Raw genomic sequence first — 16,801 nt, forward strand, 5'->3', positions numbered from 1 at the left:
CTGCGTTGCCCCACCCAGCTCCACCCAGGCTTCATCTTGGGACCCAAAGGCTATCCTCTCATCAGACTTGGAGAGACAGATGCCCCTCCCCCACACTGGAACAGGCATGGACACTTCAGATCTCAGTGGGAAACTTGACAGCAGTAGCAGCGAGTAGGGTGAGTCCAGATCTGATTCATCCTCCTCCCTCAGTAGTCTGTGGGGCATCTGACCCATGCTCAGAGCAACCGTATCAGCCTGCACTGAGAGTGGAGGGGAAGACCTGGAGATCAGAGCCATTCTCTAATGTGGAGGCAACCCCAAAAAGATCCTGGAGTTGCAGAAACAGCCACAGAGTGAGTTTGTTTGTTTGTTTTTCTTCTTGTTTGTTTTTTGTTTTAGTTTTTGTGTTTTTTCTTCTCTCTGTTTTTGTTTGTTTATTTATTTATTTTTGAGCTGGAGTCTCACTCAGTCGCCCAGACTGGAGTACAGTGGCCATTCCCGGCCACCGCAGCCTTGCCTGCTGGGCTCCGGTGATCCTTCTGCCTCAGTCTTCCGAGTAGCCAGAATTACAGGCATGCACTACCACGCCCGGCTGATTTTTTGATTTATTGTAGAGATGAAGTCTCGCTGCCCAGGTGGGTCTCAAACCCGCGCGTTCAGGCAATCCATTCACCTCAGTCTCCCAAAGGCACAGGATTACAGGCTGAGCCACCGAGCCCGGTTGTTTATGTTTTTGTACTTGCTTTATTTCTGTTATTTTAATTTTTTTTTTTTTTTTTAGATTTCTGTTTGTGTATGGGTATTTTTGAGAGAGAGTACACCAACAGGGGGGTCTTTGTTTGTTTGTGTGATTGTCTGCATACTTTGTCTTTTTTATCTTTGTTTGTTTCTCTGTTTATTCATTAGTTGGTTCGCCTGTCTGTTTTCCCTCTTCTTCTCTCTCTTCACCTTTGTCTTCCATTTTCTATTCCTTTTTTCATTCTTTTCCTTTTCTTATCTCATTTTACTTTCACGGGGCAAACAGTCACCTCCACTGCATGGACAGATTGTAAGGCAGTAGGAGGTAGGTTCTGGGGAGCCCACACTCCTGTTAATGGATACTGGCTTCTACAGATAGCTTCTGAATAACAGGCCCTTGCTTAATTAAATATCGAAACTGCAAAAAGCACAGGCCCTCACCCCTAGTCCAGCTTCAGAATTGAATGAAACCAGAGGATCTGCATAAGGAAGAATAGAAGATTGAGCAAATAGAAATAAAGGCTATCCTCCACATTACTGGAGAACAGAATTTAAAAAGAGGCAAAGGAGAGGGAGGAAAACCTACACAAATGAAGAAAAATCAAAGGAAGAATATGAATATCACACAGACTCCTGGGAGGTCAGCCCCTGAGAATACAGACTTCAGAATGCAAACAATGAAGAGCCCCCAGAATGACTGGTCTCAAACCACAAACCCAGATATCAAAATATTAATAGAGAGAACACCTAGAAATGGGGAGAGATAAGAAGAAAGAATGATGGTGTTTATAACTGAGATGACAGCAATAAAGAATACAGTGAATGAAAAATATAACAAACTGATAAGCATGGAAAGAAGAATTAACCAAGCAGAAGAAAGAATCTCAGATCTTGAGAACCAAAATATGGAACTAACCCAAACTGTTAAAAACATAGAAAAGCAACTTTAAAAGACAGAACAAAACTGCCAAGAGATGAATAATTATTTTGAGAGGCTGAATCTAGATTAATTGTCATTCCTGAGGCAGATAGAGAAACAGAGACCACCCTGAAACAAACATTCCATGAAATTATCCAAGAAAACTTCCTTCATCTCATCAATGATGCAACCATTCAAACACGAGATTCAGAGAACCCCTGCAAGGCAACAAATGAGAAAACCAACTCCTAGACACATAGTAATTCACCTACACAAAGCAGGTATAAAAGAAAAAATTCTAAAGGCAGCAAGAGAGAAAGGTCAGACTACATACCAGAGAAGACCAATTAGAATAGCAGCAGACTTATCTACAGAAACACTTCAGTTTAGGAGAGCTTGGAGCCCAATCTTCAAATTTCCCAAAGATAAATAATTTCAACCAAGAATTACTTACCCAGCTAAGTTTCATCAGTGATGGAGAATTAGAATCCTTCCCAGACATTCAATCCCTAAGAATTTACACTGCCTCCAGACCAGCTCTATAAGAAACACTTAAGAAAGTATTAAACACAAAAGAAAGAAAGAAAGAAAAAAAGAGACAAAGCCCTTCCCAAGAATGCAAGAAAAGATGGAAGACACACATAAATCAACTCCCAAATCAAAAGAAAGACAACAAACAAATAAACAAACAACACCAGCAACAACAAACTCTCTAAGAACTTCATGACAAGGATAAACTCTCACATCTCAATAATTATCCTGAATGTGGACGGACTAAATGCACCACTGAAAAGACACAGAGTGGCAAATTGGATAAAATATCATGAAGCAACAATATATTGTCTCTAAGAGACTCATCTCACCAGAAAGGACACTCACAGACTTAAAGTAAGAGCATGGGAAAAAAAGTTTCAGACAAACAAAGCACAAAAGAAAGCAGGAGTCATGATCTTAATATCAGACAAAATACCTTTTAAGCTATCAAAATTAAAAAAGGTTACTACATAATAATAAAAGGTTCAATCCATCAACAAGAAATATCCATTCTAGCATGTGTGTACTCAACATAGGAGCACCAAGTTTCATGAAGCAGCTTCTAGGTAAACTAAAAAGAGATATTGACTCTAACACTATCATAACTGGGGACTTAAACACCCCACTAACAACTCTAGACAAATCATCAAGTCAAAAAATCAACAAGGAAATCTGGAACCTCAATGTGATGCTTGACCAAATGGACTTAACTGATACCTACAGAACATTCCACCCAACAACCATGGAATACACATTCTACTCATCACCATGTGGAATTTACTCTAAGATCAATCATATCCTTAGCCATAAACAATCATAAACAAATTTCATAAGATTGAAATTCTGCCATGCACCCTCTCAGACCACAGTGGAACAAAAATAAATATCAACACCAGCAAAGTTCCCCCCAAACCCACAAAGACATGGACAATAAATAGCATGATGCTAAACAACTCCTGGGTCAACACAGACATCCAAACAGAGATTAAAAGATTCCTGGAAACAAATGAAAATGAAGAAACATCTTACCAAAATCTCTGGGATGCCATGAAAACAGTACTAAGAGGGGAGTTCATATCTATGAACACACATGAGGAAAACAGATCAAAGGTTAACAGCCTAACAAAGTTCCAAGGAAGTTGAAAAAGCAAGACCACCAAAACCCTAACTTCAGCAGAAGAATCCAGATCACCAAAATAACAGCCCAAATTTGGGACATAGAAGACAAAAAGATAATATGAAAACATCAATGAAACCAAAAGCTGTTTTTTTGAAAGGATGAACAAGATTGATGGACTCCTAACTAGACTGACCAAGAAAAAGAGAAAAAAGCCCAAATAAATACAATCAGAAATGAAAAAGATGAAGTCACAACTGACCCCAAAGAAATACAAAAGATTATCAGAGATTACTATGTACACATGTATAGAAACAAACTCGAAAACCTAAATGAAATAGAGGACTTTCTTACATCACACAATCTACTCAGTTTGAAACAAAAAGAAATCGAGACCCTTAATAGACCAATAGCAACCCAGGAAATTGACTATGTCATAAGAAAACTACCTACCAAAAAAAAAAGCCCTCGACCAGATGGCTTTCCAGCAGAATTCTATAAATCATACAAGGAGGAGCTGATCTAATCCTATTGAAAGTATTCTAGGTAATCAAGAAAGATGGAACTCTCCCCAAATCATTTTATGAAGCTAACATCACATTGATACCCAAACCATGTAAAGATTCAACCAAGAAAGAAAACTACAGGCCAATATCCTTAATGAACATAGATGATAAAACAAGATTTTAGCAAACTGGATCCAACAACACATCTCAAAAATCATCTACCAAGACCAACTAGGCTTCATTCCCAGGATGCTGGGCTGGTTCAACATCCACAAGACCATAAATACGATTGAATACATCAATAGATGTAGAGATAAAAACCACATGTTATATCATTAGATGCAGAAAAACCTTTGATAAAATTCATCACCCCTTCTTGATAAAAACCTTCAAACATCTAGGCATAGATGGAACATACCTCAAAATAGTAAGAGCCATCTATAAGAAACTCACAGCCAGCATACTGCTAAACAGACAGAAATTGAAAATATTTCCCCTGAAAATCGGAACAAGACAAGGATGCCCACTCTCACCCCTCCTGTTCAACATAGTATTGGAAGTCCTAACTAGAGCAATCAGACAAGAGAAGGAAATTAGGGGTACCCAAATAGGAAAAGAGGAAGTTAAGTTATCCCTCTTTGCAGATGACATGATGCTATACCTTGAAAACCCAAGAGAATCTGTCAAAAAACTCCTTGCACTGATAAAGGACTTTGGCAAAGTCTCAGGGTATAAAATATATGTGCAAAAGTCAGTTGCATTCCTATACACCAACAATAAACAAACAGAAACCCAAATAAAAAGCATAATCTTATTTACAATAGCCACAAAAAAATGAAATACTTTGGCATCTTCCTAACCAGAGAAGTCAAAGACCTTTACAACAAAAACTACAAAACACTGCTCAAAGAAATCAATGATGACACAAACAAATGGAAAAATATTCCATGCTCATGGACTGGAGGAATCAACATTGTTAAGATGTCCATCCTACCCAAGGCAGTCTGCAGATTTAACCCAATACCCATTAAATTACCAGCAGCATTCTTCTCAGACCTGGAAACAACAATTACCAGCAGCATTCTTCTCAGACCTCAGGAATTCATGTGGAAACATAAACAACCATGAATAGCCAAAATAATCTTCAGCAAAAAAAAAAAACCCAAAAAACCAAAACCAAAGCAGGAGGTATCACACTTCCAGACTTTAAACTTTATTATAAAGCTACAATAATCAAAACAGCCTGGTATAGGTACAAGAACAGGCATATAGACCAATGGAACAGGATGGAGATTCCAGAAGCAAAATCTTAATTTCTCAACCAACTCATCTTCGACAAAGTCTCCACCATCAACCACTGGGGAGAGGAGAACCTATTCAGTAAATGGTGCTGGGAAAACTGGCTGATCCCACACAGAAGATTAAAACAAGACCCCTATCTATCACCATACACAAAAATCAACTCTAAAAGGATCAAAGACCTAAACATAAAATCTCACACTATAAGTACCTTCGACAATGAAGGAGTTACCCTTATGGAAATTGGAACTGGCAACCAATTCCTGATCAAAACCCAAAGTGCCCATGCCTTAAGAGATAAGATAGATGAATGGGACCTCATCAAACTGATAAACTTCTGCAAAGCCAAAGAAACCATTGATAGAGCAGGAAAACAACTCACACACTGGGAAAAAAATATTTGCCAACTGTATATCTGACAAAGGCTTAACATCTAGGATCTACAAGGAACTCAAACGTGCCAAAAAGAAAAAAAACAAAGAGCCCCATTACAAAGTGGACGAAAGATATGAATAGATATTTCTCAAAAGAAGACATATAGCAGCCAACAAATACATGAAAAAATGCTCAGCCTCACTAGTTAACAAAGAAATGCAAATTAAAACCACACTGAGATACCACCTAACTCCAGTCAGGATGGCCATCATCAATAATTCAAAAAACAGCAAATGCTGAAGAGGATGTAGCAAAAAGGGAACATTTCTACACCGTTGGTGAGAGTGTAAACTAGTGCAGCCTCTGTGGAAAACAGTGTGGCTCTTCCTAAAAGATCTAAAAATCGGCCGGTCTCAGTGGCTCAGCCTATAATCCCAGTACTTTGGGAGGCCAAGATGAGTGGATTGCCTGAGTCCATGGGTTTGAGACCAGCCCGGGCAACTAGACGAGACCTCATTTCTATAATAAACCAAAAAGAAATTAGCCGGGTGTAGTGGCATGTGCCTGTAGTTCCGGCTACCTGGAAGGCTGAGGCAGAAGGATCGCTGGAGCCCAGCAGGTCGACGCTGGGGTGGCCATGAGAGTGCCACTGCACTCCAACCTGCGCAATCGAGTGAGACTCCAACTAAAAAAAAAAAAAAATCTCAAACTCGACCTCCCAAATAACCTGGGCAGCTGAAACCCTTACTTCTTCTATTTTTGTTATTAATGCAACTGGAAAATTCTGTACAGTCTGAAGGCAAAAAACAAAACTCCAATTCACGTCATTCATTGCCAAACAGTATTTTACGAGAAAAGGTTGTTTCTATCATTCCCCTACCTGGCTATGCCCCTAACCTCCTAGTGCTAGGCCTCACTGTCGCTTGATCTAGTGTTATGGTTGAAAAACTCACAATGAGAACAGGAAGCGTTCTTTCCGACACCCATAGAGAACTCCTTAATCTCGCCAAAGAGTCATGAGTGAAACCTTGAACACCAGGTGTGGATAGATAATTGCTTGGTATAGTCATTTTTTAATTAGCAATTGATTAGAGTTCCCAGAATGTTATTTTGCCCCAGTAACTATGATTTGTATTGTGGCTTGCATGTTAGGATACAGTTACAACTCATTAACCGTACTTATTTGAGCCTTTAACATAAAAAAATAAGCATTTTCATATTATTATGTTGTTCTTGCCATACAGAATTAGTATTGTAAAGTAGTTTAAGCCTGATTTAAGTATATGTTATTCAATAACCTTTAAACTGTAGTAATCTTTGTAGGAATAATTTGTGAACTTGTTTTTACAGTTTAAGTTGGAGTAAATTGGATGGAAGAAACATTCATAGACATAATTACATGAAGTTTTGTAAACTGAGGAAATTAACATGTCTAGTGTGTAATATTCTTTTAAAACTTATCATATGATTCATTTGCTGAGAAATTGTGGGCTCCTTGAACCCCAGTTACTGTCATGGAGCACCTCAGGGGCTTCTAGAGATAACCAGCAACTTGAACGTCATAGATGATAAATGAGAATAGCCTGCCTTGAAAATCACAAAACGGTGACACTCCTGAGAAAGCATCTGTCCGTGAAAGAATGCACGTCAGAGTGGCTCCTTAAAGAACACCATACATGAACTACTTGTTCTGTTTTTTTATCTCAGTCAAGGATACTGATTAAGCTATTGGTTACATCTTGTAGAAATTTTCTTTGTCCTTTTTCTTGTACGAATAATATAAAAGCTCACTGTTAACTGACAATAAACAGCATCTGGCATCTGTCCACCAACAGAGTCAGGTGTCTACGTTTTCTCTCTTCATCACCTACTCCGTTTCTCCTTTGGGAAACCCTGACCTGCTGGAGCTGGACTCCGGCAAAGGTTCCTCCTGCTACTACCACTATCACACTACACCACACTGCCACTCCATTACACTACAACTACACTCCACTACAACACACTCCACCACGATTCCACTCTATCACCACTCCACTACAGTACACTCCATTACAACTACATCACATTACCACTTCATTACACTACAGCTATACTACAACACACTCCACCACCACTCCACTACAATACACTCCACTATGACTGCACAACACTACCACTCAATTACACTCCACTATAATACACTCCACTACCACTCAACGACAATGCATTATTCTACCACTCCGCTATAATACACTGCACTAGCACTCTACTACAATACTCTCCACTCCACTACAATATGCTTCACTACAACTCCATCATACTACACATCCACTACACCACCACTACACTACACTACCATTCCACTGCACTACAACACATGCATTGCACTACAACAGACTCCACCACCATACACTTCACTACACTCCATTGCACTCCACAACAATGCACTGCAATATACTCCATTCCACTGTAATACACTCTGCTTCACCCCTTTACAATTTACTCCACTCCACTGCATTATACTACTTTACACTACCACCCCATTACACTACACTACGATACACTGCACTAACACTCCACTGCCACTTGCTCCACTACTACCACATTACATTACAATACTTTACCACCACTAAACTACACTACTTCTCTGTCGGTGACCAGCACTGACCAAGGGTGGGTTAGGACCCGCACCAGAGAATCAGGAGACAGTGAGAAGACCACTCGGAGGCGGTTCAGGCCTCAGCCATGTAGCTTTAGATGTTGACTCCCAACACTTCTCCATTACACGACCACTCTATTACATTCTGCTTCACTACACTAGACTAAAATACACTACATAACCAATACACTACCCTACCACTTCATTATATTACCACTACACTACATTACCGCTATCCTTCCAATACCACTCCGCTACAATACATTATACCACCACTTCATTATACTACCACTTTACTCCACTCCATTACAATACCACTCCATCACACTTCACTCTACTGCACTCCACTGTACTACACTCTATTACACTACCATTCCACTCCACTCTCATTCCATTATACTACTGCTCCACTCCCACTTCATTATACTACCACTGCACTCCATGCCACTACACTTCATACCACTCTACTCCACTCCACTCCATTCCACAACTACTCTATTACACTACCACTCCATGACACTATCACTCCACTCCACTTCACTCCACTACCTCTACAGTACTGCTCTGTTACATTGCCACTCCACCACTACTTCTTTACACAACCACTACCATTACACTATACAACAAATACCACTACACTATCACTACAACTACACTTTGCTACTACTATACTACACTGCCACTACACTATACTCTCAGGACCACTACACAACACTACATTACCACTACACTGTACTAGCAGTACTACCACAGTACACTAGCACTACCTACACTACGCTACCAGTACCACTACACTACAGTACCAGTACCACTCCACTTCACTCTACTACCATTATACTATCATTATCATTGCACTACACCACCAATGCACTACACTATAGGACCACTACCACTACCACTACTACTACACTAAACTACCACAAATCCATACTCCCACTACACTACACTTCCACTATACTACATTACCCTAGCACTACATTACACTAGCACTAACCACCATTCTACACTACCTGTACTAATACTGCTGCCACTGATACTAGCTCAACCTCTACAGCTACTACCAAAACACCACCTCAGTCCTTTCTCTAAAGCAGGTCCCCCACCCCTGCCACGTGTCCTGTTGGAAACTGGGCCACACAGCAGGAGCCTCATGGATTAGCATTTACAGCCTCTCCCCATTGCTCACATTACCTCCTGAGCTCAACCTTCTGTCAGATCAGCAGCGGCATTAGATTCTCATAGGAGCACGAACCCTATTGTGAACCGTGTATACAAAGGATCTAGGTTGCACACTCCTTATGAGAATCTACCACCTGATGATGTGAGGTGGAGCTGAGGTGGTGATGCTAGCACTGAGGAGCAACTGCAAATACATATTAACATTAGCAGTGAGGTTTGACTGCACAGAAACCATAATAAATTAATTGCTTAAGACTCATATCAAAATCTTATCAGTGAGTAGTAAGTGAGTTGATGTACTTCAGTTGTACAGCTGCATGTGGTGGCAGGGTTTAAGTCAGAATTCAACATTTATTTTACTTCACTTGTGGCCTGCCCATTATTTTATTTACCACTTCCATCCCTGCCTCTTTTTTAAAAAAATGTTGAGTTGTATAATTATTTCATCATATTACAATGTAATAATAATAGAAATAAAGTGCATAATAAATGTTATGCACATAAATCATCCCAAAACCATTCCCTTCCACTGTCTGTGGAAAAATTATCTTCCAGCTGGGCTCAGTGGCTCAGCCTGTAATCCCGTGCTTTGGGAGGCTGAGGTGAGTGGATTGCCTGAGCCCGCAGGTTTGAGACCCGCCTGGGCAACTTGGTGAGAACTCGTCTCTACAATAAATCAAAAAATTAGCTGGGCATGGTAGCACGAACCTGTGATTCCAGCTACTTGGAAGGCTGAGGCGGAAAGATTGCTGGAGCCCAGCAGGTCGAGGCTGCAGTGGCTGGTAGCGGCTACTGTACTCCAGTATGGGTGACAGAGTGAGACTGCAACTCAAAAAAAAAAAAAAAAAAATCTTCAATGAAACTGGTCCCTGATGCCAAAAAGTTTGGGGATTGATGCTCTAAAAGTCTTCAACTGATCGGATGAGGCCCACTCACACCATAGAGGGTGATCTGCTTTACACCAAGTCTACTGATTTAAATATTTATCACACCTAAAAAAATACCTTCACAGCAACATCTAGATTGGTGTTTGAACAAATATATGGATTCAATAAGGCCTAACCAAGGTGTTGCATAAAATTAACCATCCTCTTGTGGACTATGAAGTTTACCTTCCTCTTGTGGATTATGAAGAACCACCAGGGATTTTAAGTGGGGAGGAACGTAATTATATCTGTGTTTTAGAAAGGTCTCTCAGGCTGAATTATGAAACGTATACTGTAGGAAGTTGCCATCATGGTGGCGGTGAGAAATTAGGAGGGGGGAAAGGGAGCAGAGGCAGGCAGGATACAGAGGCTTCTCCCATCAAAGAGCCCTCAAGTCTCTGAGGAGAAGGTCCCAGACTCTATGATTCATCATCTCAGGAACGAATCCCAGTTTCACCTTTGGGTTTCTCATCCCAAATGTGGTTTCCACAGCTTTTCACTGATACTCAGGAAGATCTGTGTCAAAGACAGACCAAGCCAGATACTGGTTAGAGTAACCAGGACAGATTTTAACTAATAGTATACTATTGCAATGCGGAAGAGGGTTCAGTATGAACTGAACTCAATGACTGGGGCTTTTGAAGGGAGAATGAGAGAGCGTGGTTGGAGGAGAATGGAGGGGCAAGCAGAGTTGGAGAAGTGAATTACAAAGGGTTGGTCAGAGTAAATGTGAATAGCCCAGTGACGTCATTATCCAATTTAGCATTCTAACCTCCCACAGAGACTGAGAGACAGAGACCTTGTCCTTCCTGATGATTCAATTTCAAAAGAATGGCTTTTAGTCCTTGAGAAAGACACTCCTGGATAGTAGGGGATACATACATATATATGAGGTGTGACAATAAGTTCACAAACCCCTCCTAGAACATGTGCTACGTGCCTCATTGCTGACCTTCACTAAGGTCACCTACAAAGTATTCCCCTGGGGAAGCTACGCACCAACGCCAGCATCTAGTTCACCTGTCAAAGCAATTTTGAAACTCTTTTTCTGGAATGGTCATCAGAGCTGTTGTCATATTACCCTTGGTGTCCTGAATGTCATCAAAATGTCTTCCTTTCAATATTTCCTTTATCTTTGGGTAAAGAAAAAAGTCATTTGGAGTAGGGAGAGTGTTCCAATACAATAATTTGTTTGCTGGCTAAAAACTCCCTCACAGACAGTGCTATGTGAGCCTTGTCATGATGCAAGAGCTCCTTTGGGACCATTTTTACACACGTCTTTCTCACGGCAAGATTTTCCTAACTGTTTCTCTATTGATGTGAATTTGGTCTGCTATGCATTTCTTTTTTTCTTTTTTCTTTTTTTTTTGAGTTGGAGTCTCACTCTGTCACCCAGACTGGAGTGCAGTGGCCGCTCCCGGCCACCGCAGCCTCGACCTGCTGGGCTCCGGCGATCCTTCCGCCTCAGCCTTCCAAGTAGCCGGAATTACAGGCACGCGCTACCACGCCCGGCTGATTTTTTGATTTATTGTAGAGATGAGGTCTCGCTGCCCAGGCAGGTCTCGAACCCGCGGGCTCAGGCAATTCACTCACCTCAGCCTCCCAAAGGCGCGGGATTACAGGCTGAGCCACCGAGCCTGGCTTGCTATGCATTTCTGATATGATATATCTGGGAACTGCCATTGGTCCCTTGTCATTCTCCCCACTAATTCCAAGGGTGCTACCTAAGTATTAAATGATAAGGAGGTGGGTGGCAGGTAGAGAAGTCTGACTGCCTTTTAAATGTATCCATTCCTCTTCGAGGTGCTTTGTTTGGATGTACCGCAGATAGGAAAGTTCAACAGGAAGTATAGTCCTCATCTCCTCTTGGAACAGGGCATATCAGTAGGATGACCATACACATGGTATGTCCCAGACAGTCATGGTTATGTCTTTTGCCCTGGTGCCCTGCCTGGTTCAGCATTTGTCACAGGTTTTTCATTCTTAGTGAAGTACTGTTAATAATAGCTACAGGAAGCCCCGCCTGGTGGCTCAGCCTGTAATCCTGCGCCTATGGGAGGCTGAGGTGAGTGGATTGCCTGAGCCCGCGGGTTTGAGACCCGCCTGGGCAACTTGGCGAGACCTCATCTCTACAATAAATCAAAAATTAGCTGGGCATGGTAGCGCGCTCCTGTAGTTCTGGCTACTTGGACGGCTGAGGCAGAAGGATCGCCAGAGCCCAGCAGGTCGAGCCTGCGGTGGCCGGGAGTGGCCACTGCACTCCAGTGTGGGTGACAGAGTGAAACTTCAACTCAAAAACAAAACAAAACAAAACAACAACAACAACAAAACTACAGGAGAGGGATTGGTAGACCTTGATTCCATACTTTAAGCTTCCACCATAGTCTTTCCTGTGTAGACATTGTTGCAGTTATATCAGCTAGGGTCCACTCTGGAGATAAAACCACATCATTTGTTTGAGTAGATGAGAATTAATATAAAGAATTGTTTATCAGGGGAAAAGAGGCAGAAGCAGCATGTAAAAAAGGGAGTAGCTGCTACTTTAGACTGAGTGACAGTGAACAATGACAGGATTGAGGTCTCAGAAGACCTGCTGCCCAACACACACACTCTTCAGGCAGAGATTCTGACCTTTTTGAAGAGGATTCAGCTGCTACAGAAACAGGAATCTGCCACTGGTAAAGGGAATGGGCCAGAGATTGCCCACAGAAGCTGTCTGCCATTGCTGGAGGGAGTGGGAAACTGGAGCTGGTCTAGACAAAATGCTAGGTAGGGACATGGTCGCCTGCTATTTCAGACTTTGTGATTGTAGAAATGGCTGTTGCATGGGGAAAGCATAAGAATATGGCTAGAGACGGCCCATGTGCACTGCTGGGCTCCTGTACCGAGTGCTCAAGGGAGGACCAGATGCTGGAAGGGAAATGCCTTTCTACTGCACCCTCCTGGTCGCATCTCACCGGCGTCCTCTATTGGCAAAGCCTAACATTGAAACAGTTGGAATAGTAATGTTTACAGGGTCCAACTCCAGTATTTACGTGTCCAGGAATGGATGCTGTAGAGCCAAGAGACAATAAATTGATAAGTGACCTAGCAGTGCATAGAGTTCTCACTTTAACCTGTGATTAAAGCTGAAAGGCAGCCAGTAAGTTTGTTTCTTTTTACCTGGCTCTTTTCAGAAGTCTCCACCTTCAAGGACAGCATATAAGGAACTAACCCGTTGAAGCTGTGATGAACAGCTAAGTCCTTCTGGCCTCTAGTATTGGGGGGAGAATTATTTGATGCTGCTTTTCCCAACAGCCACCTGAGTACGATGTGGCTCATGTCGTGATCTGTAAGGAGCCACGGTTTGGCAGGGTCAATTGGAAAAAAAAGTTATAGCTTAGGTGTACTTAAAATACGTACAGTGAAATAGAGGCTATACTGTGTTAGAGAAATAAACCCAATCTCTCTTGCTGTTGTGGTTTTATCATTCATTGATTAGTGAAAATCTACAGGCAATCTACAGGCATTTATTTATTTTCGTTTGGTTATACTTTTAAAATTTTGCAATAAATCCTTTCAGCAAACAGTGAGTTCAAAAATTAAGTACTTAATTTTTTATATCTCAAGAAATGGGGTGTGCACAAAATGTTGTGTACCACTATGGTGGTACCATAGTGTTATTTCTGATCACATAAAAACCAGAAGATGCCAATCTGTAAATCTATAAGGAAATACCAGCATCTCCTTCAAAAGTTAGTAATGTTTTTTGTTTTTTTTTTTTAGAAAGCAGGATTTATTGAGAGAACAGAAACGCTCCCAGAGCAGGAGAGGACCTAAGGGGGTTGCCCAAAAGTTAGTCATTTTAAGAAAATTCTATCCAAAGATAGCAACCAAATAAGTATAGCTGCAGGGGTTAGACTTATATGGGAGTTTATAAAGTAGACTTTTTATTTTATCAAGTGAGTTACTCTAAATTAATTTCTTTTATTTTCAAAATATAGAGCAATATGTGGAAACATTAGCTCGGTTGGCAGAAGATAAACTTAACACTTTGTCCAAATCAGTTTCATCAGATACTTCAAATTAAAGGTCAGTTTAAGTTTTTAATTTAATTCATGGATAGAATCAAAATTAAACTTTTAGAAGTTCTCTCTTCCAGTGATTAAATATGAGGGTGACCTAAAAAAGCCCAGAATTGTCTTTTGGAGGGCAAGTACCTTGTAGCACAAGCTTCCCCCACTGGGTAAGTGTTTTAGGAACCCATCCATATCAGTGTACCAGCTAGCGTTGAGAGAGGCTGCATTGTGGAAGAAGCGCCCCAAGCTGCAGCAGAAAGGTGACTGGTTCTTCCACCGTGACAACACAGTTGCCCACACCACTGAGTGTTCAGCAGTTTTTGACCAAAAATGGCGTGATCCCTGTGCCCCCATTCTCCCTGTTCGTCAGATCTCACCCCAAGCAACTTTTGTTTTTTGTTTCCTAGATAATAAAAGTCCTCAAAGGAAAATATTTTGCCAATGTGGAAGAGGTGAAACAAAAAGCATCAAAATCGACAAGTTCAATAATTGTTTTGAGCAGCAGAAAAAGTATTGGTAGGTATATTGCAAAAAACAAAGAGTACTTTGAAGACGAGTGAAGTTGTTTTTTGTTTTGTTTTGTTTTTTGTTTCTGAGTTGGAGTCTCACTCTGTTGCCCAGACTGGAGTGCAGTGGCATGCTCCCGGCCACTGCAGCCTCAATCTGCTGGGCTCCAGTGATCCTTCCACCTCAGCCTTCCAAGTAACTGGAACTATAGGAGTGCGCTAACACTCCCAGCTAATTTTTGATTTAGTGTGGAGACGAGGTCTTGCCAAGTTGCCCGGGTGGGTCTCGAATCCGTGGGCTCAGGCAATCCACTCGCCTCGGCCTCCCAAAGCGCTGGGATTACTGACTGAGCCACTGAACCTGGCCAGTGACTGAAGTTTAAACATGTAAGAATAAATACACAATTTTTAATAAGTAAATTCTGTTTGGGGGGGTGCCCCCGGTATATTTTGTGAATGAACACTGTCATACATTTAGTTAAAATGCATATCAGAAGATTTTCTTAGAGACAATATGAATCAGCCAGGCTCGGTGGCTCAGCCTGTAATTCCATGTTTTGGGAGGCTGAGGTGAGTGGATTGCCTGAGCCTGCGGGTTCGAGACCCGGCTGGGCAACGTGGCAAGGCCTCATCTCTACAATAAATAAAAAAAATTAGCCGGGTGCAGTAGCGTGTGCCTGGGGTTCCAGCTACTTGGAAGGCTGAGGCGGAAGGATCGCTGGAGCCCAGCAAGTCGAGGCTGCAGTGGCCGGGAGCGGCCACTGCACTCCAGTCTGGGTGACAGAGTGAGACTCCAACTCAAAAAAAAAAAGACAATATGAATCAAATCTTAATGAATTTGGACCTTGGAGTTGGTTATAATGAACACACAATTCAGATAGCATGAATCAATCTTCAATATTCTTCCAATCAAAATAGAATTTATAGCTATCAACATTTACAACTTTTCTTTATATAATCACAACTACAAAATAATCGTGATGCAGCTGCTGATGAATACAAAAAAAAAAAAATCTATGGCAGTATCTGCTTTTCCTCTTTGCTGCCCATCACCAACTGGATATATATGTTATCAGCCAGGTCCAGGTCTCTTCTGCCCCCACACAGTAAATCACTGTGATGTAGGTTTTGCAGAAGAGAAAAGATTTACTAACAAGGCTAATGAACTAGGAGGTGAGAGAACAGCTCTCAAATCCATCTTCCTGAAGATGAGGTTTAGGGATATTTATGGGTTAGGGAAGTGGGATGGTTTAAGTGGGGGAAAATGAAGTAACTGGCTCACTCTATGCAGGTTTGGTCGGGTTCATGGCATTTCACAGGAGATATGTACAGATAATGTCACTGTTAGCATGATCTGAGGATGAAGTTTTTGACCCTCTGGCATTAAACGACCATCTCTTGGGAACTTGAACAAGCCCAGTTGAAGGGTTGGTGGTCTCAACCAGTTTGAACAGGACAGAAGTTGGCTCAAGTTCCTGAAAAACAACTGAAGCCACTATTACCATGGTGTCTTATGAATGTTGTCTTTATAGTAGCCAGTGAAGGTTAAGTTTCAGCATTCATCAGCATAGACCTCAACTATCATAGCCTTTAGCTGTGCCCTTAGCTGTACACCAAGACGAGCACATGGTGAGTGTGAGGAGGGGCATAAGAGAGCCCACAGAAGCTCAATCCTGGGCTGTCTTTGACCAGCAAGAGAGTGTATTTTAAGTGCTAAGTCAGGAGGTCCTGGGTTTTGTTTTTATTAAGAAAGAGTAAGCTTCATTAGAGCTATACACAAGTTAGCATGTTTTCAAGGTTGCCAAAAACTGAATTTGGATTTGTGTCTGTGGCCAGATGAAACATCCATGAGGAGACATGATGACTGCCACTGACAGATGACCTGTTTTTCCAGAAAAAACTCACCAAAGAAGCAAGCCTCCAAAAAACCAAATGTGAATCTAAGCTTTATTCTTTCACTTCTCCTTTTCTTTTCTTTTCTTTTCTTTTTTTTTTTTTGAGTTGGAGTCTCACTCTGTCGCCCA

The 16,801-nt window shown here is 41.4% G+C and overlaps 1 long non-coding RNA gene across 1 annotated transcript in view; it reads left to right on the plus strand.

The window, feature by feature from the left end:
- The first annotated feature begins 14,752 nt into the window (after positions 1-14,752).
- LOC103272005 overlaps positions 14,753-16,801 on the plus strand; it is an 11,258-nt gene continuing 9,209 nt past the window's right edge. Inside the window, exon 1 of the long non-coding RNA XR_505093.2 lies at positions 14,753-14,787. This is a non-coding gene — a long non-coding RNA (uncharacterized LOC103272005). The remainder of the gene's footprint in view (positions 14,788-16,801) is intronic.

The sequence above is a fragment of the Carlito syrichta genome, unplaced genomic scaffold, assembly GCF_000164805.1.
Source record: "Carlito syrichta isolate Samal-C Ts95f unplaced genomic scaffold, Tarsius_syrichta-2.0.1 Scaffold312069, whole genome shotgun sequence".
NCBI classification, from domain to species: Eukaryota; Metazoa; Chordata; class Mammalia; order Primates; family Tarsiidae; genus Carlito; species Carlito syrichta.